Raw genomic sequence first — 24,683 nt, 5'->3', positions numbered from 1 at the left:
GTGTCGCACGGGTTTAAATTTGTCTCACGAAATGTATTCTGCCCTGACAGGCAGTATTGCCCAGATGATTACAGAAACATCCAATTAAAGATAGGAAGATGAGAAGCAAACACACAGAACAGATTAAGATATAGGGGTCAAAAATAATTTTAAAAAGTTGTACAATATAACATGTTGAAAGGCTGCATTCATCCAGCTGTCTGTCTCTGTAAATTCAGACAACATTAGTGCGTGTACTACTAACCCCATCATGGAACAGGGTTTGTTCCATGTTGGGGTGGTAGTACAGGGGCTGAGGGATTGATCACACCGGGTCTCATTTCTGAGACCATATTCGATCAGAAGTTATTAAGCAGGGGAGCGGGCGACATGCTCCTCCCCAGCGATGTACAGTGTACTTTTACTTTCACTTTTAAATTCCCCACCGGGAGCCCTGAATGGCTGGTAATGAGGAGCCACTCTGGGCTCCTGGAATGGTTTTCAAATAGAAGCGCTGTGGTGGGGAAAGATAAATAGAATCGCTGGGCTGTATGCTTTGCCCCGCATCGCTTCTATATATCTCCCCCCCCCCCGCAGCGCATTTATATAGGTATTGTCCCCGCAGCGCAATCATATGCCCCCGCAGCGCATTCATATAGGTGTTGTCCCCCGCAGCGCATGTGTATATATAATATACATAAGCCCCTAGCAGCACTATGAATGAAAAGTATTCTATTAGCAGCGCATCGGGTAAGGAAGCGCTGCTGAAATAATAATTTTCTTTCATAGTGCTGCGGACGCATATGTACATAGAAGCAATGTGGGGGCCAGATAACGCTATATGTCTGGCCCCCACAGCACTTCTATATTCATATGCCTCTGCAGTGCTATGAATGAAAAGTATTCTAACAGCAGCGCATCTGGCCGGGAAGCTGGCCGGCCCAATGCGTTGCTGATACTGAATACTTTTCATTCATAGCGCTGCAGAGGCATATGAATATAGAAGTGCTGTGGGGGCCAGACATATGGATATACAGTCATGGCCGTAAATGTTGGCACCCCAGAAATTTTTCAAGAAAATTTTTCTCACAGAAAAGGATTGCAGTAACACATGTTTTGCTATACACATGTTTATTCCCTTTGTGTGTATTGGAACTTAACCAAAAAAGGGAGGAAAAAAATAACTAATTGGACATAATGTCACACCAAACTCCAAAAATGGGCTGGACAAAATTATTAGCACCCTTAACTTAATATTTGGTTGCACACCCTTTGGAGAAAATAACTGAAATCAGTCGCTTCCTGTAACCATCAATAAGCTTCTTACACCTCTCAGCCGGAATGTTGGACCACTCTTCCTTTGCAAACTGCTCCAGGTCTCTCTTATTGGAAGGGCACCTTTTACCAACAGCAATTTTAAGATCTCTCCACAGGTGTTCAATGGGATTTAGATCTGGGCTCATTGCTGGCCACTTCAGAACTCTCCAGCGCTTTGTTGCCATCCATTTCTGGGTGCTTTTTGCTGTATGTTTGGGGTCATTGTCCTGCTCGAAGACCCAAGATCTCGGACGCAAACCCAGCTTTCTGACACTGGGCTGTACAGTGCGACCCAAAATCCGTTGGTAATCCTCAGATTTTATGATGCCTTGCACACATTCAAGGCACCCAGTGCCAGAGGCAGCAAAACAACCCCAAAACATCATTGAACCTCCACCATATTTCACTGTAGGTACTGTGTTCTTTTCTTTGTAGGCCTCATTCCATTTTCGGTAAACAGTAGAATGATGTGCTTTACCAATCTTGGTCTCATCTGTCCACAAGACATTTTCCCAGAAGGATTTTGGCTTACTCAAGTTCATTTTGGCAAAATGTAGTCTTGCTTTTTTATGTCTCAGTGTCAGCAGTGGGGTCCTCGTGGGTCTCCTGCCATAGCATTTAATTTCATTTAAATATCGACAGATAGTTTGCGCTGACACTGATCCTCCCTGAGCCTGCAGGACAGCTTGAATATCTTTGGAACTTGTTTGGGGCTGCTTATTCACCATCCGGACTATCCTGCATTCAGTGGCGTTGCTAGGGTTGGTGTCACCCGGTGCGGTAGAAAATGGTGTCACCCCCATACCTCCCCCCTCCCCCCAGTAAGTTTTTAGCCTGTTGTGACAGACACCACTGTTGTAGCGCATTGTGAGAAATTCCAGTATAATAATCAGATATACCAGTTGCCACAGAATGGGAAAGTGTTAAAGAAGTTTTCACCATTTAAATATACAGCTCCCAGAATTACTTAAAGGGGTACTCCACTGGAAAACATTTACTTTTATATCAACTGGTGCCAGAAAGTTAAACAGATTTTTAAATTACTTCTATTTAAAATCTTAATACTTACAGTACTTATAAGCTGGTGTATGCTCCACAGGAAGTTGCGTAGTTCTTTCCAATCTGACCACAGTGCTATTTGCTGACACCTCTGTCCATGTCAGGAACTGTCCAGAGCAGGATAGGTTTGCTATGGGGATTTGCTCCTACTGTGGACAGTTCTTGACATGGACAGAGGTGTCAGCACAGAGCACTGTGGTCAGACAGAAAATAAATTAAAAAAGAAAATAACTTCCTGTGAATCGCTTATACAGCAGCTAATAAGTACTGGAAGTATTAAGATTTTTAAATAGAAGTAATTTACAAATCTGTTTAACTTTGTAGCACCAGTTGATTAAAAAAATTTTTTTCCAGTAGAGTACCCCTTTATGCAGTGGTGAGGTTATGCTGGGAGTTGTAGTTTCACTGACCATAACTGTAGAACTGACAAGCGACTACAGCTCTGATAGGACATAGAGAGGAGAATGTACAATGATATCAGTGACGTCTTCTCTATAGTCTTCCCTTATCTAATTCAGATGGTACATACCGCCTGGTCCAGCTAAAACTTCTGTCTGTAGAATGTGACGCCCAGACGTCTCCTCACTATGTCAGCGCATTCTCATCCTCTATATGAAAACAAGTATTATTATAAACCTGCCAGACACTGTATCCTCTAAATATAATACTACTATACACTATACTCTTTGATTATAAACCTTCCATACACCATACCCACTGAATATAATACTACCACACATCTGTACATTCTGAATATAATACCATCACATACTGTACCCTCTGAATATAAATCTGCCACATACTGTACCCCTGAATATACCGCCACACACTGTACCCACTGAATATAATACTACCACACACTGTACATTCTGAATATAATACTATCACATACTGTACCCTCTGAATATAATACTACCATATACTGTACCCTCTGAATATAAATCTGCCACTTACTGTACCCCTGAATATAATACTATCACATACTGTACCCTCTGAATATAATACCAACACATACTGTACACTCTGAATATATTACTACCACCCACTGCGCCCTCTGAATATAATACTTAGAGATGAGCAAACTACAGTAAATTCAACTCGTCACAAACTTCTCGGCTCGGCAGTTGATGGCTTTTCCTGCATAAATTAGTTCAGCTTTCAGGTGCTCCCGTGGGCTGGAAAAGGTGGATATTGTCCTAGGAGACTCTTTCCTAGTAATGTATCCACCTTTTCCAGCCCACCGGAGCACCTGAAGGCTGAACTAATTTACGCAGGATAAGTCATCCACTGCTGAGCCGACAAGTTCGTGACGAATCGAATTTACTGTAAGTTCGCTCATCTCTAATAATACTACCACAAACTGCGCCCTCTGAATATAATACTACCACCCACTGTGCCCTCTGAATATAACACTACCACAAACTGCGCCCTCTGAATATAACGTTGCCATACAGTGCACCCTCTGAATATAATACCACAACCGCAGTAACACCCCTCAACATCCGTTAGCTGATGCTATTACCACGGGAGGGGGGTATTGGTGGTGTTGCTAGTGGATGATCGGGGTGCTACTACTGGGGGGGGGGTGTTGCTGAAGGATGATGAGGGTGCTACTGGCCATCCCCCCTGGCAGTATCACCCCATCATCCATCGGCAGGATCATCCTCCTGGCAGGAGCACCGCCATCATCCACCATCAGGATCTGCTGATAGAGGTGCTGCTGGGGGGGGGGTAGTTGCTGGCGGATGATGAGGGTGCTACTGCCAGGGGGGGGGAGCATTAGGTAGGCAGCAGTTCCCCCACATTAGGTAGGTAGCAGTTTCCCCACATTAGGTAGCATCTTTTCCCCACATTAGGCAGCATAGATTCCCCACATTTGGTACCAGTTTCCCCACATTAGGTAGGTACCAGTTACCCCACATTAGGTAGCAATCTCCCCATATTAGGTAGCACAGATTCCCCACATTAGGTAGCAGTTTCCCCACATTCGGTAGCACAGATTCCCCACATTAGCTAGCATAGACTCCCCACATTAGGTAGCATAGACTCCGCACATTAGGTATCATAGACTCCGCACATTAGGTAGCATATACTCCGCACATTAGGTAGCATAGACTCCCCACATTAGGTAGCATAGACTCCCCACATTAGGTAGCATAGACTCCCCACATTAGGTAGCATAGACTCCCCACATTAGGCCGCAGGTTCCCTTGCAGGTTCCCCACAATGCGTCAAAGTCTCCACACACACACACACACACACACACACATGCACACACACACAAAAAAAAAACACATACAACACAGAGAGACACACACACAAACACACACAGTCAGAGAGACACACACTCACAGACACACAGAGTCACACACACACACACACACACACACACACAGAGTCACACAAACACACAGTCACACACAGAGTCACACAAATACACAGAGTCACACACACACTCAGAGAGTCACACAAACACACACACACACACACAGAGTCACACACACAAACATAGATAGAGACAGACACACACACTCACCCATCCAGCGCAGCGATCCTTCTCACCGGGCGCAATGCGAGTGACGTAACTGACGTCCCCCTGCGCGGCCATGCGGTGTGACGTCAGGCCGGCGCAGACGTGGGAGCGGAGGCCGGGCACAGTACTGGTGAAGGTGAGAGGGGGGGGGCGTGATGACGGACGGGCGCACTGAAAGGGGGGGGGGTTGCTAACGGACGGGCGCACCGCACACACAGCACAGGGGGGGGGGGGTGCTGACGGATGGGAGGCCGGTCGGGGACATAGGGGGGTGTCAGTGTAGCTGGGGAGGGGGTGTGGGTGCTGCGGAGCGTCTTGGTGTCACCCCATTAGGTTGGTGTCACCCGGTGCGGGCCGCACCCCCCGCACCCGGGTCGCAACGCCACTGCCTGCATTTACACCTTTCATCAATTTTTCTCTTCCGTCCACGCCCAGGGAGATTACAGTGCCATGGGTTGCAAACTTCTTGATAGTGTTGCGCACTGTGGACAAAGGCAAATCTAGATCTCTGGAGATGGACTTGAAACCTTGAGACTGTTGATATTTTTCTACAATTTTGGTTCTCAAGTCCTTAGACAGTTCTCTTCTCCTCTTTCTGTTGTCCATGCTTAGAGTGGCACACACATACACACAATGCAAAGACTAAGTGAACTTCTCTCCTTTTTATCTACTTTCAGGTGTGATTGTTATACTGCCCACGCCTGTTACTTGCCCCAGGTGAGTTTAAAGGAGCAACTTTTCCTTTACACAGGGTTTGATAAATATCTCCCCCTCCCTCCCTCCCTCCCTCCCCCATCTTCCTATCCCCATTTTTTAAGTATTTGGAAAAGTCTGGAGCCCTTACTTTTTAAGGGTCTATTCACACATACAGTATTCTCTGCATATTTCATGTGCTGGATTTAAAGCTGTGCCCAATCATTTAGTTTACACTAAACTCTGCAGCATAAAATCTGCATCTTTAAATCCTGCCCATCAAATATGCGCAGGATACTGTATGTGTGAATACACCCTAAGGGTGCGTTCACACGTACAGGATCTGCTGCATATTTTCTTCAGCTGATTTTGTTACCTATTAAAGTTAATGGGAAGCAAGATCAGCTGCACAAAATATGCAGCAAATCCTGTACGTGTGAATGTTCCCTCAAAGAGGTTTTCTGAACTAATAGGATTGTTGGCTCATCAAGGGCTGTATTTACAGCTCATGCTGTCCTGGTCACTCGGATTAAATACACCCCATTAGGATGATTCCACAAGCTTTACAAATATGCGAAAACTGCATTTTGTTGGAGAATCACCATGAATCGGACTCCTGTGTATCTAACCACTCCATCACTATTATTGGTGGGGTTGCCCTTGGGTTACCGAGTGTCGGGAGGATCGAATTGAGGATCATTTTAGCCTGGAAAACTGTTTTAATAGTTTTTTTTACAGCTATTTATACAATTAGGATATGTGAAGCTCATATTCTTTGTTAGTCTTTGTTTAGGAGCATGTTCAACATCCATAATTACTTTGATAATGTTATGCTTATTTTGTTTCATTCTAGAAAAGTCCATAAGGGTCTTGTAGGATCCACAGAGGCATGACATGAACTTACTGGACACTAATGTGTAATAAGGCACTTCTGCTGGCAAGGATCATCTTCTCATGTAAGAAAGAGAGCTCCTTTTGGCCCTTCAAGCTCAATGGGCCAGTTAAAACTGCAACCTCTACACCCCCTATAGTTACACATTGCCTTCCCCTAGGGATCTTGTTGAGCTTCAACGGAAAACAAAAGACAAAAATGGAAGACAACAGCCCAAAACATAGTTAGATATTACACAAATTATAGGTTTGTTAGAATTCTATAGGAACATTACAATATATCAAAATATTAAAACGGACTGAACACTTCCCATTGAGTACAGCCTCTCCGCTACCGTGTCAGCGATCTCTAGAATGTGTCACTGCTGCATTTCCCATCTGCAGTGCTGACAGAAATCCAGTCTTCAAAATCTGTTTTTATTTCGTGTCTGATGCCATCTGATCAGTCATGACTGTTTTTTTGTCGATGAAAATACAAAATAACCAAATTATAGCTAAATAACAGAACCCTATGTTGAGTTTAATATTTCATCTTGAAAATTATATTTTTTATATCCATTGTCACCCATGGTAAAGAAGGGATATTGTATATTTATTGCTACTTAGCATGGATGAAATCTTGGTTGAGTTTGGCCGAAAAGAAATATGATAGGAAAACACATTTTTCTCCGTTTTTTCTTCACTTCATTCGAAGTGACATATTGATAAAATATTGAAATAACAACAGCAACAAAGAGATTACATCCTCTATTAAATTAGCAAAATCACTTCTAAAACTTGTTGTAAAGGTTATTCCATGAAGCATAAATCATACATTTCCTTAGCAATATAGTGAAAGCCATGAAAATGAATGCGTATAGGGTAATACCGGAGGGATGTCTGGAGATCATTTATTTCATTACAGTAATGATAGCAGCTCCAGAATGTGATTATGCTTGGGACTTAGAATACAAAGTGACCTATGGTTAATAGAGAAAACTCCACCCGTGGTGATAACATCTGCAGTTCACTACAGAACTCTTCCATGCTGAGCCGTCTATGGCTGACTGTTGGGTTTGTTTACTAGAACTCTTTATATGATAAGTGCCAGGAAGGCACAAAAATATTATTCATTCCCAATTCCCATGCGTGTGGGCTGTCAATCAAACTGAAAGTGAACTTTGTGAATTTGTTATTCCAATTTGTCATATTTATACTTAAAGGGGTATTCCAGAATCTAAGATTTTATCCCCTATCCAGAGGATAGGGGATACAATTTTTGATCACGGGGGGCCCACCAGTGTCAGAAACTTCCGTGTTTTCGAGACTGGAGATGTGACGTAACGTTGCACCCACCCCGTGATGTCACGCCACACCCCCCATAGACATGAATGGAGGGGGTGTGGCATGATGTCACGGGGTGGGGGGAGGGTCGTGACGTTACGTCACGTCTCCAGTCTCGGAAACCGGGAAGTTTCAGACACTGGAGACGCAGCCCCACATACAATGCGGGTGCTGCAGGGAGATCTGGGGGGTCCCAGCAACATTGTATCCTCTATCCTCTGGGTAGGGGATAAAAGCTTAGATCCCGGAATACCCCTTTAAGAATTTGTCTTAGAGATTTATGTGGTTCAGTGTCAAATTCTCTTCCCTACTGTTATCTACTTCTAGTTTACAGAGACAGGTCCTTGAATTGAATGAATAAATTTCTCTCTGACTTGTACATTATAGGATTTTGTTTTATTTTACCTTTAAAGAGGTATTTTGCCCACAGACATCTTATCCCCTATCCAAAGGATAGGGGATAAGATGTCTAATTTCGGGGGTCCTGCCGCTGGGACCCACTGCGATCTCAGTGCAGCACCCGTTGTTCTAAACAGTGTGTTTATAGCGCTAGGTTTGGGTGGCCGGAGACGTCACGCCACACCACGCCCCCTAATGATGTCATGCCACACCCCCTCCATTCATGTCTATGGGAGGGGATGTGACGGCTTTAGATAGAGAGAGGAGAGAAGGCGCCTCATGTGCGGCATCAGCAGATCTTGTGAGTGGGGGGAAGGGAAGTAATCCCAAGCTGCTTACCAAAGTTGGTTGTGCGCCCACACACAACAAGGTCTAGCGTGAAGTGTATAAGCCAGTCCACTACAGCCCTCCTTAGTAGAGTAGAAACAAGGATGAAATGACCATAAAAGCAGGAGTCTTGTCCGGAGCAGAAAGGAACCGTCAGAAGGCAGGATAAAATCAAGGGATTTATTGAATGCAACGCGATTCGCTGTGCATGCTCAGCTTCTTCAGATGCCTGCATGCGCAGCGAAACGCGTTGCATTCAATAAATCCCTTGATTTTATCCTGCGTTCTGACGGTTCCTTTCTGCGCCGGACAAAACTCCTGCTTTTATGGTCATTTCATCCTCAGCTTTAGATAGGGGACAAGATGTCTGTGGACAGAATACCCCTTTAAGATTAAAGTATACAGAAGTAAGTATACAGAAGTTGTTCACAATAGATATAACAAAAATATATAGCCTACTGGGTTAATAAAATGAAATATTCTATATTCACCTGTCTTGTGGTTGCTGGGTACAGCCATCTGGTTGTCATCAGGAAAACAGGAAGAGTACATCATCTATGGAAGTAACAGAGGTAGCAGTGAGGATCTAAGAGGCAATGTGAAATCAGCAAGCAGAAGAGAGGTTAGTATAGTATTTTTTTTTAAAGTATATAATTTAAACCTTATTTATGTTGCTGTATTATAGCTCTGCAAAACTTCTATATTGTACCTAGCCAGAATAACTCACCCATAGAATTATCTGGAGCCCAACAGTATCTCTGTATTGATAATGAGGCATATGACAAATGTTGCAGGCACAGCTCTAAGCCATGGTAATGACCAGTTCATCACACCAGGTCCAGTTCCTGGTAGCCCCATAAAATGGCTGATGTTGCCAGGGGAAGTGGCAGCCAGTTGGACATTTATAATCTGGCAATGACTGGAGGTGACATTGAAGCAGTTCACTATTCTGGTTTATAGAAGGATGTCCAGAGTAAGGATATCAATATGCTGCTCTAATGAAAAAATGGGGAAAGGTCTCTTACTACTAAAACTACAACTCTGTGTGCAAAAGGAGAGGACCCTGCCCCTTTGACACTTTAGGAGCCATTGGCCAGGACATTAAATGCTTTCTTGATTGCTATTTAGAGCTGTCAGAAGTTTTAATAGCTTAAAACTGTTGATACATTCTCTTTCACATATTAACTAACATTTTCCATGGCTGTTTTGACTGCTATGAAATAATTTATACTGCATACCAGATGGTGGTAGCCATATAACTAGGATAACAATAAGGATGGTATATAGCCTGCCATGTTTGGAGCACCCAATTTCACTTACCGTATATACTTGAGTATAAGCCGAGTTTTTCAGCACGATTTTTCGTGCTGAAAACGCCCCCCTCGGCTTATACTCGAGTGAACTCTCCACCTGTCAATCCCTTTCAGTGGTCTTCAACCTGCGGACCTCCAGATGTGGCAAAACTACAACTCCCAGCATGCCGGGACAGCCTTCAGCCATAAGTTCTGAGTACTACATATCTCCTTTAAGGGGTTAAAGGGGTATTCTAGCCATAAAAAAAAAAAATGGAATCACCTGCCCCAAATATGTATCAGTATGAATTACTAGGTTGCTGTATAATATATTTTGAATGCACAGAAGAAATAGCTTTGCAGAAGAATGACATTGAGCCAGCATGGCAAGGTTACCTGGACTGGCTATGCCATTGTATTCTTCAAAACACAAATCCAACAGCTGTCTGATTTCATTTACAGCTCTCAAGAAGCAGAATTGACTTTGTACATAGAAATATGTTTTCCAAAGACAGAATTCATTAAGAGTAAATTGCATGTGTAGTCAACATTGTTTCTAGTTAAGGATGAAATGGTGCAGCCTGTCCTCAGATGCCAGACATATATTTTACCTTAATTTCTCTCTGTTTCTGGCAGAAATGTACTTAATCTTTCATTTGTTGCTGATCCCTTAGTAGCAAAGTGTAAAAGTATTTGAGATGGCAGATTTATTTCAAAAAATGCCCTATTCAGGGTTCCTGGATTCTTTGTTAACAATGTCCTAAACTATCCAGGAAAAATTGTACATTTATTTACTGTCACTGATGAAAAAATGGGTTTTATAGATTGTGACTCAACTCAGAATGGCCTCTACAGCAGAATCGTTAATAGAATTACAAGAAGTCGAAAAATAGTGAAGAGTCAATCATCTGAACTTACTGTATGGAAATGGGTAAAATGAAATGGAGGATGAGAGAGGAGTAAGAAAGTCCAAGTGGCCCTGACCAGTTAACCATATGGGACCCACATAACTGAAATGACAATCCTGGCAGCTGGTACCCGATATTGGTTTTACCTACCGTGTATACTCGAGTATAAGCCGAGGCCCTTAATTTCACCCCAAAAACCCAGGAAAAGTTATTGACTCAACTTTAAGCCTAGGGTGGGAAATACATCATCCCCCTGTCATCATCCAGACCCCCGTCATCATCACCCTGTCATCATCCAGACCCCCGTCATCATCACCCTGTCATCATCCAGACCCCCATCATCATGACCCTGTCATTATCCAGACCCCCGTCATCATCACCCTGTCATCATCCCCCCCCCCTTCATCATCATCACCTGTCAATCCCTTCAATCAGTGGTCTTCAGCCTGCGGACCTCCAGCCATCGGCTGTCCGGGCATGCTGGGAGTTGTAATTTTGAAACATCTGGAGGTCCGCAGGTTGAAGACCACTGCGGCCTGCGTCATCATCCAGACCCCCTCCTTTAGTTTTCTACTCCCCTCCCTTCGGTGGGAAGGAAGGGTGAGCTGGTCTGGGCCATCTATGATGCAGGGACGGTCCGGTGGGAGGGTTAGTCGTTCCGGGCTGTCCATCTTCACCGGGCCGGCCCCGGACTAGTGACGTTGCCTTGGCAACGACGCACAGGGACGTTCATGCGCAGGGACGTCCCTGTGCGTCGTCGTCAAGGCAACGTCCCTAGTCCGGGGCAGGCCCGGAGCGGAGAAGAGGGCCTCCCGGTGAAGATGGACAGCCTGGAATGACTAACCCTCCCCACCAGACGGTCCCTGCAGCATAGCTAAGTTATAGATCGTGGGGAGTCTGAGCATTGGGGCCCCCTGCGATCTCCTGTACGGTGCCACAGCAATGTACAGGAAAGGGGGCATTCTGTCCCTGCATGAAGCGGCAGCCGGAACGCCCCCTCCATGAATCCCATAGAGATGCCTGCCTGTGCGGCTTTCTGCTGAGGACAGACTGCCACAGCCCCGTACAGGAGATAGCGGGGGGCGCTCAGATCCCCCACGATCTTTAACTTATCCCCTATACTTCAGATAAGTTATAAGCACTACAGATCTCCTTTAATATCCAAAGATGAATATATCCATCATGAGCAGATGCCAGTTTATGCATCATAACATATATCGCTGTCAATATGATTTTGCGGGCACTACCCTGTTTACACATGAATTCGTGGCAGGAGTCGCCTTGCCATAAAATTCATTCATGTCAGTTTAACCCTTTGGCTTTCCGGGCATGCTTGGAGTTTAAGTTTTGCAATATCTGGAAGGTCACAGTGTAAGACCACTGTTTACATGCTGTGCTCAATAACGACTACTATACCTGAGGTGTTTGACAGGGCAATAACGTTCCCTCTTCCTGGCTATTTCCACCCTGCAACCTGAACACGGGGGGGGGGGGGGGGGGGTCTTGGGGACGGGGTGCTGGTAGTAATCATGACAGCCGGGGGCCTGACAAAGGTCCCAGGTTTGCTTTCAGCTTCTGATAATTAGGCATTACCAGAGGCACGTAGACAAGCAGCAATGCTTTGGAATACTGTGCTTTTAAAAGCATTATATTAGTAATCGGGTGCTCATCTGTGGTTGGTGCCGATCCTTGTGAATTCTTTTCAGTGGCATCTCCCTCTCCCTCTCATTTTTACTGCCCCACTTCTGGGACCCATAGCTTTGTCCAAATATATTTGGGGTTATTGTGCCTCTAAGTTTATGTTGTCTTACCCTTCCTCGCCTTTTCTGTCCTTTCTTCATAATTCTGAACTTCCTGCTTGTCTCACTTCAGGCATGGTAGAAAGCTGGTTTGCTAAAGGCTTTCAATTCGCTGATGTCGTAGATGTTTTTAAACAGGAGTTGTTTGAATATCTGGTTAGTAAATATGGCCTCCCCGATTTCCAGGTAGAGGTGACAAATTGTATGGGAAAGGGCTGCTAAGTCTGTACTTCATATAATATAACACATAAAAGACTCAGTACAATTTACTGATGGGCTGGTATCACCCTCCATTTGCTGGAGGTGTGGGAGGGCTTTTGGGTCATATGTTCTAGACTTGCTGAAATATTGTGGGCTTTTGGACTGAAGTCAAGGGCTTGATCTGTGTTGTTTTAGGTGTGTCATTACCTCTCGCCCTTGTAGTCTACCTTTTTCATCTTTCTTCTTGGACTTAAAGGGGTACCCCGGTGGAAAACTTTTTTTTAAATCAACTGGTGCCAGAAAGTTTAACCGATTTGTAAATTACTTCTATTAAAAAATCTAAATCCTTCTAGTACTTATTAGCTGCAGAATACTACAGAGGAAATTATTTTCTTTTTAGAACACAGAGCTCTCTGATGACATCATGACCACAGTGCTCTCTGCTGATATCTCTGTCCATTTGAAGAACTGTCCAGAGTAGAAGAAAATCCCCATAGCAAACATATGCTGCTCTGGACAGTTCCTAAAATGGACAGAGATGTCAGCAGAGAGCACTGTGGTCATGATGTCAGCAGAGAGCTCTGTGTTCCAAAAAGAAAAGAATTTCCTCTGTAGTATTCAGCAGCTAATAAGTAGTAGAATAATTAAGATTTTTTAATGGAAGTAATTTACAAATCTGTTTAACTTTCTGACACCAGTTGATTTAAAAAAAAAAAAAAAAACTGTTTTCAACCCGTGTACCCCTTTAAGATAAAAAGACTACAAAACTTCTCCTGCACATTCTTTTCGCTGCTGAGACTTTAAGTGACGCATTTTGGGATTGTCAGACCCACCCCTCCATTCCCTGATTATCTCTTGAATATCTCACGGCCTCTTTGAACAATTAACTTGACCTGTTTCTCTCTGTGTGGGATCCTTGGGACACCTATATGGTGCGATCTGGACACTGATTGACCTTTCTTTATTTTCCCTCCCCTCCCTTATGTCTTCCTTGTCTTTTGTTTTGTCTCTTGTCTATGTAAAGTTAAGTGCTCTGCGGTTTTATTATTTTCTTTTTTTAGCTTTATTTTTGGTTTTGATATTGCTCTTGATTATTGCTGATTGACCCTTCCGGGCATTTATGTATACAAGTGTACTTTTGTTATGAAGCTGTTTGAAAGCTGTTTGTTTATCTTATTTACTCTTAAACAAAAAAATTCAATAAATATTACAGTTTAAAGAAAACAAAATCATAAAATTAAGCAATAAATTAAATACACCCTAAAATGGAAAGAAAACCACATTTCCCCCTTTCTATAACGCGGGACCCGTGGCTAATAGCACGCGGCACTGATCACAGTGCCGCATGCTGTTAACCCTTTAGACGCGGCGTTCAAAGTTGATCACTGCATCTAAAGTGAAACTAAACTACCCCTGGCTAGCTCAGTGTGCTGTTCAGGACCACCACGGTGAAATCGCGGTGTCCCGAACAGCTGTAGGACACGAGGAGGGTCCCCTTACCTGCCTTCAGGTGTCGGATCGCTGAATGACTATGAGAAACCATTGATCAATGTAAAAGATCAGTGTATGCAGTTTTATAGCATTATAGCATTTATAGCATACAGGTTTAACATTGCAAAAATGGGAAAATAAAGTTAATAAAGATCATTTAACCCCTTCCCTAATAAAAGTTTGAATCAGCCCCCTTTTCCCATTTAAAGTGGATCCAACATGTCACCCAGCCTGAGGTAGGTGAGTGTTTAGGGACCCATCCGATAAGAGGCCACCTCCGCGTGGTGGATGGGGGGACACGTTTTGATCAAAAAGTGCGCTAAGAGCCTCCATTTTGTTGACCAAGTGTGCTGCTGCCATTTTCTTTTTTTATATATCTATCTATCTATCTAGATAGAAAAAAGATGGTTGCAGCACTCCAAAGAGGTGGAAAAATATATAAGGTGGCTTTATTCCATACAAAACAAGAGCAAGATTTCGGCTGCCTGTGAAGCCTTTTTCAAGCATGCACAGGCAGCCGAAACATTGCTCTTGTTTTGTATGTAATAAAACCACCTTATATATTTTTTCACCTATTTCGAGTGCTGCAACTATCTTTTTTTCTATCTAGATTTTGGGTCTGTGACCTGGTCCAACTAGTTGCTTGCACCATACCACTTTTTGCCTCTTTTTTGGTTGTGCTGTTCTTCCGCTATTATTATTTTTAGCTATCTATCTATCTATATTTAATATTGCTGCATTTACACTGACCCACAGAATAAAGTTAACATATTATTTGATCACATAGCAAATAGTGGGGGGAAACATAGAAGCCCTTGGCCGAATGGCAGTTTTTATGCATTCCTCCGACTGAAAAAATGTTTGAATAAAAATATGTACCAAAAATGTATCGATAAATAAAAACAGATCATCCCTCAAAAAAAAAAAAAAAAAAACGTCATGTCTACATTGATAAAAAATAAAAAAAGGTTTGAATACAGTGATAAAAAAAGTAAAACAAATGACTTGGTCATTAAAGGGGTTATCCATGTTATCCATAAGAAATGTTTCTTTGAAAGGCCACAAATGGATAAAAATAATAAAGTAACTGTTACTAATCCCACGTTGATCCCCATTTCTTATTTTACAAGCAGAGGTCATGCAGTTGTCTCAGCCAATCAGCGGTCTTAGAGTCATGCTGCATTATGGGTCATATCACTAAGCAGTTATGTCAACGAGTATGGAGCAATACCGCCGAGTTGGTTGATTTGCCGCGCCAGTCACATCACTTCTGCTCCTAAAGGAAGATCTGCTTTCTAACCAGAGGGTGAACAGGGGATCAGCACAGGATAAGAGAGATAAATAACACTTAGTTTATCATTTTTGAAGCCTTCTAAAATGTTTAAAACCCCTTTGAATAACATACAGACCTGAATAGTCTGGTTGTTAAGGGGTGAAAAGGGGTTTTCGGTATTTCAATATTGATGGCCTATTTTAAGTAATATCAGATCTGTAAATCTGACTCCTAACACTTCTGCCTAATGTGATCTTTGAATAACTCTGGTGTAGAAATATCAATTATATTAATTTCTTAACATATTTTATTGAAACTTTAACTTTTCTTTTTGGTTCCCTTAGGGGGGCTTAATTGAACTTTCAGGGACGTGCACACATAGACTCAAAAGGGGGCCTGTGCCCCTGCCCTTTTAAAGCACCTGCCCTATGATGCTCTCACTGATTTGAACCTCTGTGGGGTGATGCTGGCCCCATTAGCCGACAAGACTGCCAGAGGTCCTTTACCTCAGGAATTGTGTTTTGTTAAAAATATGTACGATTTTTACAAACATTTTTTTGTGTTATAATGAGAAGTTTTTTCTACTTGAGCCTTTGCCCCTGCCCCCAAAATAATTGTGCATGTCCCTGTGAACATGTCATTGCCCAATCCCTTGTATAACACACTGAAATACCGTATTTTTCGCCGTATAAGACGCACTTTTTCTTCCCCAAAATTGGGGGGAAAAAGTTGGTGCGTCTTATACGGCGAATACACCCCTATCGCGGCGGTCCCTGCGGCCATCAACGGCCGGGACCCGCGGCTAATACAGGACATCACCGATCGCGGTGATGCCCTGTATTAACCCTTCAGACGCGGCGATCAAAGCTGACCGCCGCGTCTGAAGGGAAAGTGACACTAACCCGGCTGTTCAGTCGGGCTGTTCGGGACCGCCGCGATTTCACTGTGGCGGTCCCGAACAGCCCGACTGAATAGCCGGGTTAGTGCTTACAGGACACCGGGGGGGACCTTACCTGCCTCCTCAGTGTCTTCTCCGTTCAGGGATCCCCTGTATGGTCGGCGCTCTCCTTCCTCGTCATCACGTCGTCGCGTACGTGCGTCACCGTGCGTAACGACGTGATGGCGGCGACGGAGAGCGAGGATACCCGGCCGGCAGCAGAGACGTTCTGGAGCGACGGAGACACGGCAACAGCGATGGAGCGACATCCAGGGCAGCGGTGACGGGTCGGGAGCGGCGAGGACACGTGAGTATTACCTCCTATGCAGTGGTCTTCAATCTGCGGACCTCCAGATGTTGCAAAACTACAACTCCCAGCATGCCCGGACAGCCAACGGCTGTCCGGGCATGCTGGGAGTTGTAGTTTTGCAACATCTGGAGGTCCGCAGGTTGAAGACCACTATTGGGTTCAAAATCTTTATTTTTTTAGATTTTGCCCCTAAAAATTCGGTGCGTCTTATACGCCGGTGCGTCCTATAGGACGAAAAATACGGCCTAAGCAAGATGTACTAGGGGTAGGCCTGATGACCTTTAAAAGGCCCTTTAGGGTAATAATGGGGGGTTGACTGTAGCCTTGTTGTGCTACAGTTAAGCCCTGGCTTAGTTAGGGATACTGTCTATCCAATATTAAGCATTTTTAGGTAAACTAGTGTGGTGACCATGGGGTGTTGCAGTGAGTGGTGGGGTCAGATGGTATTAACCCCTGGGGCAAGATGTTGTCAACCCCTAATGTTTGTGATGCCAGGATGTGGTTGTTTGGTGTAGGGCACCGCCGAGAACCATCCCAAAAACGGCATGTGATGAATGAGAGTCCAAAGCAGGGATCTGATGCAACTTGAACTTCTACTTGGAGAAGGAATAAAACAGTCTTTACAAACAGCCAACTTCCACAGAGGTGATCGGGACACAGGGAACCTCTCAGGCTTGCTTGGACTTGTAGTTATTATAATAATGATGCAGGCCACTGTACTACTGTTATTGCTTTGTAGGGACAGTAGGGATTTGACCTGTACTCACAGATTTGATGTGGCTGTAGGTTTATAGGCTTTGGCCTAGATATGTTGGACTTGACTTGTACAGGACTTGTGCTTGCTTTTAGGTCCAGGAGATAAGAGAGTGAATGTGTAGACTACAGCCCTTTATATATCAGGGGGCTGGACTAAAGCCCATTGGTAGCTCGTTGCCTGTGCCCATGGAACTCTGGGTATATCATGTGATCACACATCACATGACTCATCACATGACCTTAGGAAGGTCCTATACAGGGTAAATATCCTAATGACCTTTATATACAGCATACATTCACTGTACAATGCTTATAATAAATGTACATACCTTATATACAACAGAATACAGTATACTACCATAATGACTTAGGAAGGAGCCCTGCAGGAGAGCCCTTGGGACCTGAGGGACTCTACCGGAGGGGACTTAAGGACTGTACAGAACCGTGTTCAGTACTTGGATACCACACTAGCGCTTCACTTAACACTACATAACACCATGGAATCCTGCTCAGGATAAAGCGAGAACATTGCATTGCCCCTCTCTTTAACCCCTTAAGGACTCAGCCCATTTTGGCCTTAAGGACTCAGACAATTTAATTTTTACGTTTTCATTTTTTCCTCCTCGCCTTCTAAAAATCATAACTCTTTTATATTTTCATCCACAGACTAGTATGAGGGCTTGTTTTTTGCGCGACCAGTTGTCCTTTGTAATGACATCACTCATTATATCATAAAATGTATGGCGCAACCAAAAAACACTATTTTTGTGGGGAAATTAAAACGAAAAACGCAATTTTGATAATTTTGGAAGGTTTTGTTTTCACGCCGTACAATTTATGGTAAAAGTGACGTGTGTTCTTTATTCTGAGGGTCAATACGATTAAAATGATACACATTATTATATATTTTTATATTATTGTTGCGCTTAAAAAAAATCACAAACTTTTTAACCAAATTAGTACGTTTATAATCCCTTTATTTTGATGACCTCTAACTTTTTTTATTTTTTGCGCCATGATCTGTACTTTTTTTTGATACCACATTTGCATATAAAAAACTTTTAATAAATTTTTTATAATTTTTTTTTAATAAAATGTATTAAAAAAGTAGGAATTTTGGACTTTTTTAATTTTTTTTCGTTCACGCCGTTCACCGTATGGGATCATTAACATTTTATTTTAACAGTTCGGACATTTACGCACGCGGCGATACCAAATATGTCTATAAAAAATGTTTTTTTACGCTTTTTGGGGGTAAAATAGGAAAAAACGGACGTTTTACTTTTTTATTGGGGGAGGGGATTTTTCACTTTTTTTTTACTTTTACATTTTTTTACATTTTTTTTTACACTTGAATAGTCCCCATAGGGGACTATTCATAGCAATACCATGATTGCTAATACTGATCTGTTCTATGTATAGGACATAGAACAGATCAGTATTATCGGTCATCTCCTGCTCTGGTCTGCTCGATCACAGACCAGAGCAGGAGACGCCGGGAGCCGCACGGAGGAAGGAGAGGGGACCTCCGTGCGGCATTATGAATGATCGGATCCCCGCAGCAGCGCTGCGGGCGATCCGATCGTTCATTTAAATCGCGAACCGCCGCAGATGCCGGGATCTGTATTGATCCCGGCACCTGAGGGGTTAATGGCGGACGCCCGCGAGATCGCGGGCATCGGCCATTGCCGGCGGGTCCCTGGCTGCGATCAGCAGCCGGGATCAGCCGCGCATGACACGGGCATCGCTCCGATGCCCGCGGTTATGCTTAGGACGTAAATGTACGTCCTGGTGCGTTAAGTACCACCTCACCAGGACGTACATTTACGTCCTGCGTCCTTAAGGGGTTAAACAGATGCCCAACCTTGTCCCGTAAACTGAAGCCTCCAGGTTCCTTGATACAGCTGAGAACTTGACTTTTATGTGAAAGTGCTGACATTATATTCTTCTAGTTTGTAATTGTATACTTAGTATCACATTGCCATTTGAGACTGCACTGTTGCTAGCATTAAAGTGCCTAGAGACTGGAATGTTGTGTAGGTTAGCTGCACTCTTTCTTTCCTTAAGGAGTTTCTCTGTTAAAAATGTAACGTATAAGCCAACCCGAATATAAGCAGAGGCCCCTAATTTCAATCTAAAAACCCAGGTTATTGACTTGACTATAAGCCTAGGGTGGGAAATACATCATTCCCCCATGTAATCATCCAGACCCCCGTCATCATCCCCCCCTTCATCATCGACGCCTGTCAATCCCTTCATCAGTGGTCTTCAACCTGTGGACCTCCAGATGTTGCAAAACTACAACTCCCAGCATGCCCGGACAGCCATCAGCTTTCCAGGCATGCTGGGAGTTGTAGTTTTGAAACCTCTGGAGGTCCGTAGGTTGAAGACCACTGCGGCCTTCGTCATCATCCAGACACCCCTTTAGTTTTCTACTCACCTGAAGGGTGAGCTGGTCCGGGCCATCTATTCTGCAGGGACCGTCCGGTGGGGAGTGTTAGTCATTCCGGGCTGTCCATTTTCACCGGGGGGGGGCCCTTTTCTCCGCGCCCGGCCCCAGACTAGTGACGTTGCCTTGACGATGACGCACAGGGACGTTCATGTGCGTCCCTGTGCGTCCCTGTGCGTCGTCTTCAAGGCAACGTCACTAGTCCAGGGCCGGGCCCGGAGCGCGGAGAAGAGGGCCCCCCGGGTGAATATGGACAGCCCGGAACGACTAACCCTCCTCACCGGACGGTCCCTGCAGCATAGATGGCCCGGACCAGCTCACCCTTCCTTCCCACCGAGGGGAGGGGAGTAGAAAACTAAAGGGGGTGTCTGGATGATGACGAAGGCCGCAGTGGTCTTCAACCTGCGGACCTCCAGAGGTTTCAAAACTACAACTGCCAGCATGCCCGGACAGCCGACGGCTGTCTGGGCATGCTGGGAGTTGTAGTTTTGCAACATCTGGAGGTCTGCAGGTTGAAGACCACTGAGAAGGGATTGACAGACGGAGAGTTCACTCGAGTATAAGCCGAGGGGGGCGTTTTCAGCACGAAAAATTGTGCTGAAAAACTCGGCTTATACTCGAGTATATGTTGTGTGCTTCAGCAGTCATATCAGTTACATCCCCATTGTATCTGCTATCTATCCTCTGTATTACATAAAGATTTAATAGAAATGCCTCCTGATCCAGGCAGTACAGATATAAATTAGCTATAACAACAGCTCTTGGCATTTTATTACCTTAGCATTGGGCAATCAATCCCCATAAACTTTAGTCACATGAGTTACAACTTTCTGCCACTGTCACAGTCTAACACTTTTCAATTGCTGTAATTTCCTCTGAAGAACATTCCATAACTATCATATCATGATTAATGTAATTATGAACAAATTGATTTGATTATAAATCTCAGTCGTGAGATTTTACTGCTGGTTGGCTAAACATGTGTTAGAAAAATTATTAATTGCTAGGAAAAATGTTGAATCATGACAGTTGTCCTACGTAAAATATACATTAGAGGATGTGAATCTGTAAATACTAAATTGTATATAACACTAGTTCCACCCAAAAGCAAAATAAAACAAAATACTTAAAATACAAGTTCTGTAATTGCTTCTTTCTAGCTGTTAAGTGGCTATGTGTATTTGTATGATTAAAGGGGTACTCTGGTGGCAAAATTTTTATTTAATTTTTTTTAAATCTACTGGTGCCAGAAAGTTAAACGGATTTGTAAACAACTTCTATTTAAAAATAGTTATTCTTCTGGTACTTATCAGTTGCTATATGCTCTAGAGAAAGTTGTGTAGTTCTTTTCTGTCTGACCACAGTGCTCTCTGCTGACACCTCTGTCCATGTCAGGAACTGTCCAGTGAAGGAGTAAATTCCCATAGCAAATCTCTCCTGCTCTGAGGTTTCAGCAGAGAGCACTGTGGTTAGACTCGAAAGGACTATACAACTTCCTCTGGAGCATACAGCAGCTGATAAGTACTAGAAGGATTAAGATTTTTAAATAGAAGTAATTTACAAATCTGTTTAACTTTCTGCCACTAGTTGATTGTTTTCCACCAGAGTACCCCTTTAATCCATCTTAAGTAAAGCAATTTTGCAAACAGTCTTGACTAAAAATGTTAATGTGTGAGACCTCACTACAGCTGCATCTAACATTGTTGTCTATAGCTCCTGTACAGGATTTTATTTCCTCACCTTACTCCTGTAACTGAGCGGTACATGGTTCTTCTAGCTGTTGGAGGTCTCTCTAATCCAAAGTGAAGGCATAAACTGTCTCTACAGGATTAAGACTGTAGCCAGTATAGTAAAGTATGTACTGTACTTCCAAAGTGTGGTCGCCATGCAAATTGTGTCGCACACTGCCAATAAAGTTGGTGATCTGTACATCTGTATGTCCATCTGTGGACCATACTATTTGGACAGCACTCAATAGTTCCATAACCAGGGATAGAATAGTGGTCAGGTAAGTGTATTACCCCTCCATTCCCAAGGAGATTTCAGGGACCTGGAATCACTGGCAGTTCCAGCAGTCAGGTCTCCAACAATCATACATGTATTACCTTGGTTGGGTGATAAATGCCATTAGTAGGCCAACCCTTTTAAAGGGTAACTCTCATTATAACAATTTTTTGCTATTGCACTCCTTATGGTAAATAAAAAAGATTTCTAATGCACTATGTTTAAAAAAAAAAGAAGTTTTCTATGTTTTATTTGTGCTTAAAAAAGCTCAAGAGCACATTTGCCCCATCTTTTACACAGACTTAGGTCCGAAGTCCAAACACAGAAAGTGCAGCCTGGAGTGCTGAGGGGGGTGGGGTGTCCAGCCTCATCCAATCATAGCTCCTCACACTTAACTGCCATATGCTATTGGTTGGACAACCCCCCCCCCCCCCTCAGCACTCCAGGCTGCACTTTCTGTGTTTGGGCTTCGGTCCTAAGTCTGTGTATGAGATGGGGGCAAATGTGCTCTTGAGCTTTTTTAAGCACAAATAAAACATAGAAAACTTCATTTTTTTAAAACAAAGTATATTATAAATATTTTTTATTTACCATAAGGAGGGCAATAGCAAAAATCAGTTTTAATGAGAGTGCCCATTTAAACAAATTGTGTTACCTTTCCTTGCTTCCCAGCAGCTTACTTTAGCCTTCCTCTTGGCAGTACTTTTTCCTCTCCATTTAAAACACCTCCCCATGCGGTGGTCAGCGGGCGCACAATGTATTCAATATTGCAACAACATTGGGGGAGATTTCTCAAAACCTGTGCAGAGGAAGAGTGGTGCAGTTGCCCATAGCAACCAATCAGATTGCTTCTTTCATTTTCCACAGGCCTCTTTAGAGGCCTGTGGGAAATGAAAGAAGCAATCTGATTGGTTGCTATGGGCAACTGCACCACTCTTCCTCTGCACAGGTTTTGAGAAATCTCCCCCATTGTGCATCCACTGGTTTCTGCGTGTGGGTATGTTATCGGCTACATGCGATGATTGCAATGATACATGGCAAAGAGTTCTCTGGGGCTTTTCTATGGGCGTTTCAGATACCAGATCCTGTGTGTAACTTCTTATACAGCTACGCCAATGGCATCAGACAGCACTGTATAAATTGTGTTTTTTTTGCACTGTCGGATATTATTACTATGTACGCAGGGGAATTTTCTGGTGCTTGTGTAGAAATGAAATATTACGAGGCACTTATTAAAAAAAAGTAGCGCACATGTAATACTTGATAGGACTGCCCCTTCTTAATATTATTGTCCAAAACACACAAACAGGGTGGACAACCCTTTTAGAGATCAGCTATATTCCATTTTTAGCTAAATAATTTACAAATGTAAGTGGAACCCTAGATTACTATTGTACTGTACTACAGCAGTTCCTTATCCATTCAATTATATTTCATGAACACTCCTACCCAAATGCTACATTGTAATTATAATCTACAAAATATAGAGTAAATGTAGATATTAGTGCTAAGGTGTAATGTTTTTTTTTTTAAACCAGATGAAAGGAATGTCATAATATATGCAGCATTCCAACAAATGTGAGTTTAATGACTTCTTCTGGGAGATATGCACAAATAACCCAACCTAAATGGAAATTCTACATCTTTATGAAACATTGACCTATATATATTCTTTGTATGTAAAGAAATAAGCAAGACCCAAATACTATACGCCATTATTGTTTATTCAATTGGCTCAAGCTGACTGGAACAAGGTGAGCAGCCCCCACCAATTCCATCAGTTAGGCTGGGACTCCACTGAGATTTTTGCCCTGTAATTTTTGTGGCATAAAAACGCCAGAAAAACTGCCACAGTTTTTCCCTGTGTTTTGGCGTTTTTTCTGGCGTTTTTATCTTTGTGTGGAATTTGCCTTTTTTGGCCCCAAAATTGTTGGGTACAAAAAAAAAAAAAGGACGCAGTAGGGATATAAAAATGCATTTAACTAAATGTTTATTTTTTATAACACTTTAATAAATGTTTAGCTTTTTCTCTTTTTCCCCCACATTTTTTATGTAGTACTACTACTCCCAGCATGGAACACACTGTTCCATGATGGGAGTAGTAGTACCTGTACTATAGACATATCGTCCCGGGTGTCAGTCTGACACCCGATGCGATCATCCATAATATAGCAGAGAAGCGGAGCGGCTCTATACAGCGCTCGCACCTCTGCTCTGTACTCTGAGTGATGTTCTATTCACATCACTGGCCGTTCATATTTTCTGCCCAGAGCTGTGATTGGCCGGATGGTTGCAGCCGGAGTGGCTGGCCTGGAGAATAGTGCAGAGCAGGGATGCGAGCGCTGTATACAGCCGCTCCATCTCTGCTATAGACAGGATGATCACAGTGGTTGTCAGTAGTGACACCCGCTGTGATGTGTCCTTAACTGCAGGTACTACTACTCCCAACATGGAGCACACTCTGCGTCCCTTGAGCGTCCCTTGAGAAAGTCGGGTGACGAAACGTACGTTGGGACGGTGGTTACAGGCTTCCATTATGGGTAAGTGAGGTTCTTTTCACTAATCATTATTGTTATACTTTGGGCCCATTCTCTATACCAATCATGTGATATAGCAGTTAGCTTCTCATTACTACTGGGGCCCTTTTTTGGACCCCTGGTTACTTCTTTTTGAATAGGAGCCAGATTACATCATTTCCTGACCTCACTATATACATCCATTGTGATTATTACTTCTACTGTG

The sequence above is a fragment of the Hyla sarda genome, chromosome 8 (assembly GCF_029499605.1).
Source record: "Hyla sarda isolate aHylSar1 chromosome 8, aHylSar1.hap1, whole genome shotgun sequence".
Classification (NCBI taxonomy): domain Eukaryota; kingdom Metazoa; phylum Chordata; class Amphibia; order Anura; family Hylidae; genus Hyla; species Hyla sarda.
This window is presented reverse-complemented; position numbering follows the sequence as displayed.